The sequence below is a fragment of the Helianthus annuus genome, chromosome 11, assembly GCF_002127325.2.
Source record: "Helianthus annuus cultivar XRQ/B chromosome 11, HanXRQr2.0-SUNRISE, whole genome shotgun sequence".
Taxonomy (NCBI): Eukaryota; Viridiplantae; Streptophyta; class Magnoliopsida; order Asterales; family Asteraceae; genus Helianthus; species Helianthus annuus.
In genome coordinates this window covers 57,001,059-57,012,011 of record NC_035443.2, presented here as the reverse complement: position 1 = coordinate 57,012,011, position 10,953 = coordinate 57,001,059, and the positions used below count along the sequence as shown (strand labels likewise).

Genomic DNA, 10,953 nt, shown 5'->3' with positions numbered 1-10,953 from the left:
AACTACTTCAGATTCTTAGGAATAGGCCATTGTTGAACTGCTATAATCTTCTGTGGATCAGTCTGCACCCCTTGCCCATATATTATATGTCCCAAATATTCTACCGATGAAACCCCCAAAAGAACATTTAGTCTTTTTAGCAACTAAAGAATTTGTTCTCAAAAATTCCAAAACTTGTTCCAGATCTAGAAGATGTTGTTTCAAAGTAGGGCTAAAGACCAGAATGTCATCAAAGAAAACTAAGGTAGTTTTCCTTAACAAGGGCTTAAAGGTAGCATTCATTAATGCCTGAAATGTAGCAGGGGAATTTGTCAAGCCAAATGGCATTACTACAAACTCAAACGGTCCCTGATGGGTTCGAAATGTTGTCTTATGCACATCATTCTCATCCATCCTAACTTGATGATAACCAGCCCTCAAATCCAACTTAGAAAATGCAGTAGCTCCCCCAATTCATCCAACAATTCTTCTATTAATGGAATAGGGAACTTGTTCTTCACTGTGGCTTTATTTAGTTGCCTATAATCCACACAAAACCTCCAAGATCCATCTTTCTTTTTCACCAAAACAACTGGTGAAACAAAGGGACTCTTACTATTCCTTACTACCCCAGAATCCAACAATTCTTGTGTTAACTTTCCTAAAACATCCTTCTGTCCAGCATGATATCTATAGGCCCTCTGATTGATTGTTACATTCTCATCTTTCAAAATAATCCTATGATCACAATCTATTTTAGGTGGTAAGGTAGTAGGTACCTCAAACACATCAGCAAATTTGTTAAGTAAAGCTATTAATGCCTCATCTTTACTACCATCATTTATCTTGGCAACATGTTGGAAAGAATCACTTCCCTCAGTCTTTAAGCTAAACAGTTGAACTATTGCTACACCCTCTCCTTCACTTAGGATATGCTCCATCTTCTCAGTAGAACACAAAGAAACCATATTAGCTTCTATTACATTCAACTCTATCCATTGTTCTCCCACTTTAAACTTCATGGTCAATTTCTTCAAATTCCACACTATGTAATTCAAAGTCTGTAACCACTGCACCCCTAAAACCATATCGTAGTTGCTCAAAGGTGTTAACATCATATCTGCAGCAAACCAATTACCGTGCATGACCCACTGGAAATCTTCACATAGCTGATTACAAGACATTTGATTACCATCAGCTATGGTAATTTTCAGTGAAACAACTTCCTTAACTGGACACCTCATCTTTCTGGCCAAATCTACATTCACAAAATTATGGGTAGAACCTGAGTCTACCAGAATATGTAAAGATTTGTACCAATTGACCCTTTTACCCTCATAATGGAAAAAGATGGTACTCCCATTATTGCATTTAAAGATATCTTGTGCACTTGAATATCTTGCAACATTATCTCAGAAATATCAACTTGATCATCATCTTCTATCTCTATTAATTCAATAGAGAATAACTGCTTATTTTTTTTACAGATATGGCCAGGAGCATACTTTTCAATGCATCCAATACATTCTCCCTTTGCTCTCTTTTCCTCAATCTCTTTATGTGTCAATGTTCTTGAATTTAAGGGTTTTGGCTTACTATAAGGAGCAGGTAATAAGGGTAGATTATTGGTATTGTTTGTAAGAAATGGTTTAGAGTTAGACTCTCCACTTCTTATATTGTTGTTATATGTACCCCTTATCATATTTCTATTCGACTGAGTAGCATTTAAAGATTCCTCTTGCATTCTTTCCAACATATATATGCTTCAGGCAAACTTTTTGGCCTCAACAATATCACTGGACCAATTTCAGGTTTCACAGCCTTCAAGAAGAGACTCATAGCATATTCATCACATATTGAAACTTTAGTGAGAGCCAAATCAAATTCCTTACACAAATCTTTCAATGATCCTGTTTATCTGAGAGACGCTAATGTACCCATAGCATCTTGATTCAGAAATACCCCAAATCTAGCAGTAATAAAACTTTTATACTCTTACCAAGTCATACCTTCTATGCTTCCTCCTCTGGATTGAACAAACGATTGGTGCCAAAGAAATGCCATGTCTTCCATAAGGACAATTGCCATTCTGATTTTAAGATGATCCTGAGTTGCATCTATAGTAAAGAAATGTTCTACTCTGCATAACCGTTCTTCAAGATTCTCACCATTGAACTTAGGAAAGTCCATCTTAGTCAGTCTATTAGAATTGTTGTAAGAAGGACTTGTTCCCATTGATTGAGTACTCTGCAGAACCTCTATCGTTTGTGCTTCCATTTGGTTCTTAATGGCTACCAAATTTTCAGCGAATCTGTTCATTGAACTTTCATGATCTTGCATTCTCTGTTCCAGAGTCTGATTACGAGTCGCCATTATTAGGGTTTTAAGGATGGAATTGACCGAATCAATGATCAATTCGTGAGATTGAAATGAAATTGCACAAAATTTGACGAACAATAAAGAAATTCAAGTGAATTGAATCGAAATCGAACAAAATTTGACCGAACAACGATCAAATTCAAACGAATTGAATCGAATTTTAGCTGATTGAATCGATGTTTTATCAAGAGCTAGCCGAGGATCGACTGCTCTGATACCAATTGTTAGCTTCAAAAATGAGAGTTAGAACACAGAAGAGAAGTTCACACAATCAAAGCTGTTTATTCCAACTAATCAACAACTACTTATACTCAATTACAACTGTCATAACTGCTCACTCAACGACTTCTAACTATCTAACCAAACTTGACTACAATTTGACACAAATGACCTCTGAACTTTCCTATTTGACACTTATAACCTTTCTATTTATAAACGATAGTAACAGTGTGTACACAAGTAGTTGAATAGCAGGGTAAAGATAGCAGTAATTATATTATTTACGAATATCAATATGAGTAAATATAAAAAAAATTAAAAAGAAAAGTAGAGAAAAAACAAAGCAAAAGATAAAAAATGCAAAACTAAAAAACAAAAATAATCAATAACCATTGTTAAAAAGTTAAATATAATAGGGTTTATGGGGAAGGTTCATTTGAGAAGAAAATTTAATTGAGAAGAAAAAAAACAAAGGGTAATTTTGTAAAACATTAAATAGTTTTTTCACTTATCTCATTTATTATCATTTTTGACTAATTAATTAGTCATAAAGTCTATTATCCTCCACATTAACATTTTTTTGCCTACACACATCAAAAGTTATCCTACATATTTCGAAATTCACCCTACACGTTGAAATTTATCCTACACAACTCGTAATTTGTCCTACACAACTCGTATTTATCCTACACTTTAAATTATTTTATTTTAGGTTTTTGAAAAAATATATATTTTGAAGATAAGTTACAAAAAAAATTAATGTATTAGCTATTAAAGAGGAAGACTACAAATTAATGACCAATGTAGATTTACCAATGTACTCTTGTAGTTACATTAAATACTTATATTGAATGAAGTAAAATAAAACATTTTTATTGGTTGAAATTTGTTCTTTTTTTTTTCTTACAAAAAATTTCTTCTCATTTGAACTCTCCACTAGGGTTTATTAAGCACATCAACTCTTTATAAGTGGATATTATATCCATGTTTTTTTTATTCCAATTTAAAGCGATGTAATTTTTATTTTAACATTAAAAAACGACAAATACGTGTAACTTAAAAAAACATCATCAATAAATTTTAGAAAATATTTGTGAAAGAATAAAAAGATTTCTATAATGTTTTAAAAATATAATTTTATTACTATAAATAAGCAATAAAAATATGCAATACAACTTTTACCTTGTGCTTGGAGACTTTTTAACAAAAAAAACTTAATTTTTTACTTTTAATCCAAAGGTTTTTACCATTTCCAATTTTAACCCTACATAATTTGTTTTTTTTAAATTTAACCCAAAACTTTTCACTAATTTGCAATTTTACTTCACAGCTTTTGTCACTTATACTTTTCATTTTTCGCAAATTTTCGTTTTACCTATAGTTCTAAATTTTTCGAGTTAATACGACGCAACGTACGACTGTGGTTCAACTTTTTTATATTTTGTTTCAAATTTTGCAAGTTAACATGGCACAACGTGCATGTGTGGTTCAACGTTTTAACCTCTATTTTTCCATGTTTGACAGGTTCGTCGCAACACGCAGATCCTAGGTCGAGTTAGTGTTGGTGGTCTATGACGGTTGTGTGACATTACTACTATTTAACAATGTTTTACGCCCCGCCGCAACGCGAGTTGTGCTTTGGGGGTTTCTCAAAGAAAAAATGGTTATACATATGGTTGTTGTAACCTTGGCTTTGGGTTTTTCTAAAAAAAATTGTTTTTTTTACATTTCACCAAAAATATTTCGTAAATTACTTTTAACCCAAAACTATTTGTTTTTTACTTTTAACCCAAAACTTTTTATCTTTTACAATCTATCCTCACAACTTTTTTTACTTTCAACTTTGGTCCTTTATAGTTTTCATTTTCAGCAAATTTTTCGCTTTATGCTTGGTTCTAAATTTTGTGACTTAACACATCGCAACGTGCGTCTTTGGTTTAACGTTTTTACCTTTCGTTCTAAATTTTGCGAGTTAACACGACGCAATGTGCGTGTGTGGGTGAACGTTTCTACATCGTCTATTTTTTTCCCGTTTGACAGGTTTAACATAACGTTTGGGTCCTAGATCGACTTAGTTATAACTAAAGAATCCCCGCCGCATTGCGACGGGTCGCAATTCTAGTTATATAAAATTTTAATAAAAAAGTTGAATAACCGTGAAATAAACTTTTTTTTTAAATCTCACGATCCAATTTATTATTTAGTATCACTTTTTTCCTTTAAATCTTATTGATAATATATTTTTAAAAGGGAAATTGACATTTAATAATCCTATCTATACCTTATTGGCCATTAATAATCTTACCTCAGAATATTTCCCCCACTAGTCTCACCTTTCACCTATTTTTCATACAATGGTCACCCGTTAAAAAAACTTAACTAAGTTAAGTTTGTTTTTCCAAATTACAAACGTATTTTTAGGGATTTTGATTAGAACGACGATACAAGTCTATTGATATAAAACTTGAATCGAAACGGTGCTTCAAACGATGAAAACTGCGCTTCAATTCGGGTGTTTAAATTTCCACTTAACCAAAATCAAGTCACTTGGAGCACCATTTCGAAATAAGTTTTACATCAATGGACTCGTATCATCATTCTGATCAAAAGCCCTAAAAAACATTTGTTTGTAATTTGGAAAAAAAACTTAACGGTTAAGTTTTTTTAACAGAGGACCATTGTAGGAAAAATATGTGAAAGGTGAGACTGGTGGGAGGAATATTCTGAGGTGGAATTATTAACGACCAATAAGGTTTAGGTGAGATTATTACAGACCAATTACCCTTTTTAAAAAGTAACTCTTTTTATCCAATAGAATTAGGGGTGAAAAAAAGTAAGTTTAAAAAACACATATTTTGATAAATATTTTTTAAATCACCTATTTAATAAATAAGTTTTTCAATAACACCCTTTTAGAAAAAAAAAAAAAAAACTCCAAGATTTAGTGGTTATGTTTAATTATAATTATTTCATATATTTTAATAAAAGACACCTAATACATGATGAATGTTGTTGAGAAAATACACTTTATATCTTATATATATAATGTCTTAAATCACCTTTTAAAGAGTTGTTATAGAAATAATTTATAAAATACAAACAACAAAAATTAAAGTTATTAACAAGCATCTGCTTTAATAATAGTCCACTCTCTTGGGGTCCAACATATAATGATAATTAGCAAAGAAAATCTCCAAAGTTGTTTTCTTTAATTTATTTTATTGAATGATGTTAGATTATGTTTCTTCGGTTTTAACAAGTCAAAGAAACAAAACTTTACTCAAGATTCCGCTTCACATTTTTCCATTCTGATTTGGTTTTCACTTTGGAATCAAGTGTTTTAACGACAAGAAACACACACATGATGGTAAATAATATTTTAGAGGTTAAACTAGAAACGCAACCCGCCGCGATGTGGCGGGGCGATATTTATATTCAATGGGTTGCCATTGAGTCGCATCGATTGAGTTAATTACATAAGATAGTGTCTCAGCTGGAACACGCTTTCTTAAACACCAATGATTGTCCAAAAACGATACCGGCGCTCATCGGCGGGTCTGAACTTGGTAAACCGTCATATTCCTAAATTAATATCAATTTATTGATGTCTCATGCTTGTATTCCTAATTAGTAAACACCAATTGATGTCTCATTGTATTCTCTTATTGCAAAATAAAAAGTTGCAAGACAAAAAAGCCAAATCTACATTTACATACGAAAACAAAAACTACATTTATAGCATAAGGAGTGTTCCATTTTTGGATCTTTTGTTCTAGCCGGCTCGTTTTTGCAACCTCATTGGAGTGCATAGTCAACAAAGTTGTCGAGGTTCCATTATTGTTCCTTGCATCTGCAAATATAACTTGAAATTACCACTGCCAATTCTCAAATCTTGAATATAATTACTTACCCTCTAAGTTTTCTTTCCTCCAGTTGGCAACCAAAGCCCACCAAACTAAAGACAACCCGCTCCATTATTAATTCTTATACATCAATTAAGCATTCAAAAGCTGTAAATTATCAAATCATTATGATCTTATTGACCGAAACTGCTACAGATTTGCGGTCACTTATGCAAGCAATCGAACTATACAAAGCATCAAAAAGAAGTTATTAAAAACACAAACAAATTAATACTAAAATCGAGGTTGACGAACCTTAGAAACTTGAGTAAAGAATTGACAATGTGGAATTTAGAAGACAAATAAGAGAAAGGAGAACACCACCGTCAAACCACCGGCACGTCTTTGCTACAAGAGGTAAAAGCCGCCTTTTATGGCTTGGATAATCAAGCAAAAGAACCTCGGGCTCGTTTGGTTTCATATAGAAGACTCGTCTTATAGAGAGTACCTTATTGAATAGATAGAAATAAAACTAAATAGATAGAATTTAAGCTAATCTATGGTTCTTATAAAAACAAATTAAATATAAGCATGTCAGCAACTTGTAGTACCTTTGTCGTGTTCATTGAACTCGCTACAATTGTCACACGACCAGATGTCAAGGGTGCCATAAGAGCTTCAAATCTATGAAATCAAGTGTCGCGATGTATGACAAAATATTAGAGAGTAAAATAGAAGATAATGATATATAAGCCATGAAACTTATAATTAAAAAAATCTTGAGCGGATCTTTTATTGCACTCAAATATTGCCCTTCTAGTGAAAACATCAGCAACATAATTCAACGAATTCAACAAATTATGTCTAAGAATCTGTAGTTTGCCAAACCTGAATGTTGATTAAGGTTATTATCATGGGCGGACCTAGCTTTTGGCCAGGGTGAGCGGCCGCACCCCTAGAAAAAAGAAATTTAGTGTATATTTTAGGCAAAAAACCGACCGCACCCCTTGAAAATATGGTTGAACACCTCATCCGCACTCCCAACAAAAAAATTATGGGTCCGCCACTGGTTATTATTAGTATCAGAAGTGTCTTATACAATGATTTTTCCTTTCAATTCATACCAGATAAGGTTGTTATCAACACCGTCCAAACCAATTTTATGACCACAATTGGCTATACGAACATTTTGACACATTATCATCTTTTTACCTGATCTGGGCTATAAATGCATGTACCATTGACTTCAAGTTGTGCGAAAACAACTGCATGTTTAGCATGCTGAAAACACAAACCACATACTATATAATTTACAGCAGTACAGTATAATGGTATAAGTAATGTATACATATTATCCTTTGAGATAATAACAAACCAAGTTCAACTTTGAAATAAAATGTAGATGTTGTCTAAAGTGTAGCAGTTAGGCGAGAAAAATTTGAAGAACATTTTCGTCAAGGTTGTGCTATGAAGTTCACAAATCCGCTATTTAAAATTTTGGATTTTCTTGAGTAATAATCTAGATTAGAGAAACTAATGATCAACAGTTGAAACTAACTATCTATTTTGGGTCACAAAAAAATAATATTAGTAGGGCTGTGAAGTTGTTACTTTGTAATAGGACCAAAATATTCAACCTGTATAAGAATCATGATTCGTTAAAAGCCTTTTTCCCATTTCCACCTTTTTTCTATCCAACAGATTTAAAAATTAGGAAAAGCATGATCACTCATCACTAATCAAGACTACTTTTTCAGTATCGTCCCTAAATTATGTTGCCTAATTTCACAACATGTTGTTATTAGTTGATTTCGAGTATGTATGACGGCCAGTTCCCAGGTTTTTAGTTACGAAGTCAATTTTGCCAAATCACATACTCTTATATGCACACAACAAAGAAAAACCCTAACCTATGAACCGGATGAAACAGAGATAGGCAAATCGAACAGCAGATGGAAACGGGGCTTACCGGAACCCTGACGTCTTCTAACACCGTCTGATTAGGTTTTCGACGCATCGGAACCCTAAACAAAGTTGATAAAGTCGGATTACGTGCGTCTGATTCCGTGAGTCCGAAATACTGATCGATTGAAGCTGAATCTAGCACCGATTTGATCGTCAATCGGCACTTTTGTTGGTGAGATATTCGACAACTGATCTATGGCCAGGTTGATGCGTTGTTGAGGAGAGTGAAGGAGGCGCCGGAGCGGATGTAGGAGCGACGGGAAGACGGAGAAGAGGGCGGTGGGAGATAGGGTTTCCATTGACGTTTTTGTCTCCCACTCTCTCCTGCGATTTTGTGGGATGAATTTACAACAAATGTATAATCATGAATGCTCAAAATACAAACACTAAAGCATGGAACACAATAGAAACACATGTTACAACAATCAATGCACCTTTATGTTGCAAATTAGAGTATATATAAATGTATTGGGTCGAACTGATAAAGCCATTGAAGTTAGATGTTGCTTCCCTTTAAGTCAATGATTTAAGCCCTGCCAAAACAGATTTAGTGTAGTTTAAGCTGTTAAAATAGTATAAACGAGCATTCATTTTTTTTTTCTAGAATTATAAAAGTGTTTGCATTAATATATATGCATTATCATTATATAACACACACAAATATATATATATATATATATATATATATATATATATATATATATATATATATATATATATATATATATATATATATATATATAGGAGAAAGATCCGTTAGGAACCACCCTTTATTGCGAGAACCCCGAGAACTAGTGTGAACACAACCAAAAATAACTAAAAAAAAATCTAAAAATCACGTATTTCTTTTATAAAAATCGCTACTTTTCGTTAACAAAAAAAACTAAAAATTCTTTTGAATACTAAAAGTAGCGATTTTTATAAAAAATATTAAAAAAATTTTGTGTGTTTTTTAGACTGGTTGAGATCAAGAAGAGCTTAAAATGTAAATTATGTTTTTTCTTGACTAATTTGGCTAGATTAGGGGTAATAGTGTCTTTTTATATTGCCTTTTTAAATAAAGAAACTGTCATCAAATTTAATGCACATGCAAGTTCCATCCATCTTTTTTGAACATCAATAACTTTTTATACGTAATGTTTTTTTTTAAATAAATTACACCATAATAACGAGTTTTTTTTATCTTTAATATGAGTACCATATTGTTATATTTATATAGATAAAAAATTAAGTATTGCATGATATGAAGCCTACTGGAATAAAGGTTTAATACACCATACGAAGAACATATACTGGAATGCAAGTGTAAAACACCATGAATGTAGGTGTAAATGCAGGTTTAAAACACTATGTGAACAATATACAAAGAACACATACTGGACTGCAGGTTTAAAACACCATAAATGCACGTTTAAAACACCATACGAAGAACACATACTGGACTGCAGGTTTAAAACACTATGAACACAAGTTTAAAACACCATACGAAGAACACATACTGGACTGCAGGTTTAAAACACCTTGAATGCAGGTTTAAAACACCACACAATAGATTTTCGCACAGAATAAAGAAACCGTATTACAATGATGATGATAACTTCTTGCAAACTTGAAGATTTATACGAGATGACAAATAAATCATAGATTCTTAAAGGATCTTAAAAAAAAACAAATCAGAATCCTAAAATAACTCCCAGACGGTTATTGGAATACTTATCATTTAATTGAATTATTGAGTAAATTACTTTTTAACACTTTTGAATTAATATAACTCAAGGACAGATGTCAGCCCCACAATATTTCTTACAATTCTCACACTCAAACCCCTTTTTACAGGATCCTCAATCTTGTTACATATATGTAAGATAAGTGGGAGTTGGCTACCCTATATATATAGGGTATATATATATATATATATATATATATATATAGGACAAAGATCCGTTAGAAATCACCCTTTATTGCGACAACCGCTAGAACCAATGTGAACACAACCAAAAATACCTAAAAATAGCTAAAAAACACACAAAATTTTTTATTTTTATTTTTTTATTAAAAAAATCGCTACTTTTAGTAGCCAAAAAAAATATTTAAAAATTTGTTTTTAAATTTTTTTTTGCTACTTAAAGTAGCGATTTTAACAAAAAAAAATATTAAAATTTTTTTTTTTGTGTTTTTTTTGATTTTTTTAGTTTTTTTAGGTTTTTTGGGGGTTTAGTTTTTAGCATTTTAGTTTGGGGGAGGGGGGGGGGGTGGTTTAAGTTTTTGGGGGGTGGTTTAGGTTTTTTTTATTGGGGGGGGGGGGTTGTTTTTTGGGGGTTTTAGTTTTTAGCATTTAGCGTTGTGGGGGGGGGGGGGTTTAGGGTTTGGGGGGGGGGTTAGGTTTTTTTTAAAGGTATTTTTAGCTATTTTAGGTTGTGTTCACATTGGTTCTCGCAATAAAGGTGGTTCTCGCATGAACCTTACCCTATATATATATATATATATATATATATATATATAGGGTTAGGTTAACGTACAATGGCTCTTATCGTACAATATGTACGCGATCACCTCAGCCGTATGATCT

At 32.4% G+C, this 10,953-nt stretch overlaps 1 long non-coding RNA gene across 2 annotated transcripts; it reads right to left on the bottom strand.

Annotated features, from left to right (window-relative positions):
- Window positions 1-6,218: 6,218 nt before the first annotated feature.
- Window positions 6,219-8,780, bottom strand: LOC110916111. 2 transcript variants are annotated; one of them, XR_004871334.1, is made up of 5 exons: window positions 8,389-8,780; window positions 7,632-7,700; window positions 7,031-7,103; window positions 6,488-6,927; window positions 6,219-6,427 (listed from the first exon to the last, which is right to left on the bottom strand). It is a non-coding gene; the product is annotated as an uncharacterized LOC110916111 (long non-coding RNA). The 2 variants fall into 2 exon arrangements; XR_004871332.1 differs by having other exon boundaries at window positions 6,219-6,927; window positions 8,389-8,777.
- Window positions 8,781-10,953: the final 2,173 nt, after the last annotated feature.